Raw genomic sequence first — 4,164 nt, 5'->3', positions numbered from 1 at the left:
CCTGCTGATGTTTTGTAAACATCAGAGGCTCATGGTAATGCTAAGGGATTCTGCTGTCCTGCAGAAATTCCTTTATGCTGGTGTTTCTCATTTGAGAGAACACCTATTCTCATTTGAGGAACTGCTTTGTGAAGGAACTGGATTACCCTAAAAGGGCTGGTAAATGAGGTCTAAAGCCTTTCATCCTAAATTTATTATTTAATGTAAACTAGATTTAATAGCAACAAGAGCTAATTGATGTCTGCTGGTTCTGTGGTGGCTTCTGAAATTTAAATGTGTGGTTGTCAGTCTGGTTGCTCATAGACGGGTGTCTTATGAACCAATGTGTATGCAGTTACTTGTCTGCACAGGCTTCTCTCTCTTGGATGAAGGGATATTGCCTTTCAGCTGTCAGTGACATTAGAGATTCATAGGCTCCATAGGTCAGTAATGAATGTATATGCTCCCCTCCCTATAATTAAGCAAGGTTTGCATTAGGGCAGCCACAGATGAATGACGTTCTATTTACAGTGAATCTATATTTAAATAGAGTTGACAGCTATACAGAAGACAGAGACTTGTAACTTGAGTTATGTACATTTTTTGGTACTTCTGGCTTTCAGATTTCAGTTCTGAGTGAGGGTTTTGTCTAAGACTTGGAAGAATCTTTTTTGTTACTGTCTGAAGCCTTGTTTGCTGAGGGACTGGCTATGCCAAGTTTAGGATCATGTTTAATTTTGTGATTTGCTTGATTTTTGGTGTGACCCATGGAAGCTGTGTTCAATGAAAATAAGGCATCACCTGGAATGCATGGGAAACAAAAGGGTTTACTTGAAATCTGTCCAAACCTTTTGCCCAAATCCTGGAGTTCCCCATATTTCAGGTTTTTCTGTGAAAGCTTTGCAAGAAATTACCAAGGATTAAATTATGCAGACCTTTACATCTTATACTAAAGGTGCAGAAGAAGGCAGAATAATACATGTCACTAGTGAATCATTTAAATTCCTGTCATAATTGGAGTTAAACAGCACGGTTATTGGTAGCTTTAAACACAGAGATCAAGGATTAAATAGAAATGCAAGACCTGCTAATTTGCTGTTCAGGGTCTTTTTCCCCTTTGAGCAATAGTTCAATAGTGAAAAAATTTCTGAGAGATTTACTTGGCAAAATTTACAATATTGCTACTGGTGCAGCAGAAAATCCTTTACACTAAGTGACTCACTGATACCTGAAATTAAGCTTAGTCAGGATGCATTTACAAGTGACCTCAGCATAGAATTTTTCACTCGATGGGAATTGGGTCAAATGTTCCATTCCCCCAAATGTGTTAACATTTGTTAAGGGTCTAGTCAAAGTTCTCTCATCTGTAAAGAATCCAATCCTGTTGTGGGACCTTGTCCTAGACTTCCCAGTTCTCATGGGTCATCAGTTTGAAAAGGTATCATGCTGTCTACTACATCAATATAATCAAGACTTTCAATAGCTATTCTTTCTAGGTTACAATACCTACAGATAACTGACCTTTCTTACAGTTTTCCACCAGGACAAGGAATTGTTAAAGAAGACTGTTAGAGTTCATATGAACCAAGAGTTTCACCTTTGTAAAAATCACAAGTAGCCTTAGTAGAAATATATCAATGTCTTGGACATCAGTAAGGTGCCAGAGCACATCTAACAAAGCCCGAACCATTTAGGCCACCTCTAGCTTCATTGGGTATGTCCAAACAAGTGCACGTGGCTCTTGCAGCATCTCAAAGCCCTTTGAGACACTGCAAGAAGCATGTGTGGAAACAAAACAACAAAAAAAGTTCCCCACGCTGCAAATTTGCAGCGCAGGAACAAAATTAGAACTCTCTGCAGGGAGCTGGGACCCAGATTCCATGCCAGTAAGTAGGGGGTGGGGGGGCTGGAGGAGGGAACCACGGGGAGACCCCTACTGGCCCCAAGTCCCCCAGAATGCTGCCCTGCCCAGCCCCATCCACCTGCCCCCCCAAGCCCTTCCATCACTGCTCCACCTGGCCCCAGCATCCCAGCAATTAAAAAAACAAAAACAAAAAACCCTGCACTCACCAGCAGTAGCAGCTACCATCAGGGTCACTGGGGGTCTCATGGTGGAGCATAGCACAGGGCAGCCGGGACTGGCCCTGTGGCAGAAAGGCCACAGTCTGTGCCCCTCTCCAGAGATCTGTCTCCACCAGTGTGAGAGGCTGGTTTTGAATTCCTCAGGGTGAGGATCTCCCTCCCATGTCTTCATGACAAAAGCCTGGTGCCTGGGAGGCAGATGCTCTGGTCACCTGGGGAGGGGGGCGAGAAAGCCCAGCCCGCTCACCGGCCCAGGTGACCAGTGATGCTTTTTTAGATTGGTTGGCTTGTGGCCAGCACTGGCAGCTTCAATTGGACTGGGCTGCTGAGGTCAGAAAGGTTATTTAAAGGCCCGGGCCAGGAAGAAGACAGCCATTAGCCATGTGGTCATCCAGGTGAAACTGGCTCTCTCCTCATACCCACATGCTCAAAGAGTGACCTGCCTCCAGAGTAAAACTCCAACCACCTCTGAATGATGTGTGTAAATAAGCTACTCGAGATCAGACTAGATATTTAACATACAGTAACTCAGATGCGTGGTTAAACGGCTACCTCAGCCATTCTAGTTTGCTCTATGGGATTCCTTTGATATTCCTCTGATATTTCTATGATACTGTTCTACCTTTTACCCTGCTTCTGCCCTACCCCCTGTAATCAATAAAGTTCTCCTTTGTGACCCGTGTGGGAGACTTATTGAGAGGTGGGTCTAAATTATGCCAAGGGGGCCCCTTAGGCCTGCAGACTAAGGGAGGCTTCCCTAATAAGCTCCTGACTTGGGGAAGTGCCCCAAGTGCTGGTATTGGGTCTAGTTCCCATTGGATGATCAGGCCTGTGTTCTCCAAGGTGTGCAGAGCCAGAATTGAGTCCAGAGCCTTGGATGGTGGCAGCGGGAACCCCAGGCTAGCGGGTGTGCTCCAGGGAAGGGGTGGACCAGATGTGAGGCACCCCAGGGAGGGCACTCAGAGCCTGGAAGGTGGTCGGGCGCAGCGAGGTGGGCAGCTCAATGCAGGAGTGCCCCCTACTGGCCTGCCACAGGCCCTGGCCGCCTGGCACCCACACTACCACAGCCGCCTCATGCAGGTGCAGCTGCAGTTGGCAGGGCGCTGTGTGGCTCTACACTGTTAGAGAGCTGGGGCCACTGGAGCTGTTCCCAGACTGCCTCCCTCTGCTGGGTGTGCCCTCAAGTGTAGCTGCAGCAAAAGAACCGGACGTGCACCTTTCCCACGTCCCATCATCTCCAAGCTGAGGGGAAAGCTTCCCATTACTCCTGCCAGCCCAACCAGAACTCCTGGAAGGCCTCCCTGAAGCCCACATTCTCCAGCAGACTGGCATGGAAATACCAGTAGGCTGACCTCAGACACCCAGGCCCTAGCGTGGCCAGGGCCCAGACAAGGTGGCGATTGCTGAAAGGGGTTGGCTAGATGCTGGAGGAGTGGGACCAGGCAAAGTGTGGCAGAGAGAGATTAAATCCAGTCCAACCAGGAGTAGCATGCCTGCTCCTCCCTCACATAGGTGGGCAGGGGCTGGTAGGGTAACAGGCAACCCAGACATCCATCAGGATCTCCCCGAGAATGCCCATAGTGGCCTGGTTCTGTTCCCTGCCCGACTAGTCTCATGCATCTAGGGTGAAGTTAATGTCCCCACCAAGGACCAGGCACTCGTGAGGGTTGAAAGTGCCAATGTATGTGGCTGCCTGGAGGAAAAAATCTGCCAACTCAGGGTCCCTTGCAGGGGCATACACATTCAGAAGGTTCAGAACTAGCTGCTGCACCTAGACCCGGAAGTGCAGCAGTTGGTCCGGCACCACCTCAGCATCCTGGAGCACCTTCAACTGCAGGTCTGGGGAGAACAGGGTGGCCATCCTGCAAGCGATGGCTCAGAGGCAACTAAAAGAGACCCTGCCTCCCTACTCCAGCCACCAATTAAGCTCATTGGCTGGAGTTGTCAGGGTCTTCTACAAGAATACCCCGGGTACGCCCTCTCAAGAGAAGGAGAGCACCTGGCATCTCCAGAGACCCTTCCTGCAGCTGTGGACATTGAGGGTTGCAATCTTAAATGATCTCATGGCTGGGGGAGGGAGGGGGAGGAGACAGGTCAGCAGGG

This window comes from Alligator sinensis, unplaced genomic scaffold (assembly GCF_000455745.1).
Source record: "Alligator sinensis unplaced genomic scaffold, ASM45574v1 scaffold97_1, whole genome shotgun sequence".
Taxonomy (NCBI): Eukaryota; Metazoa; Chordata; order Crocodylia; family Alligatoridae; genus Alligator; species Alligator sinensis.
Note: the sequence above shows the minus strand (reverse complement) of the source record.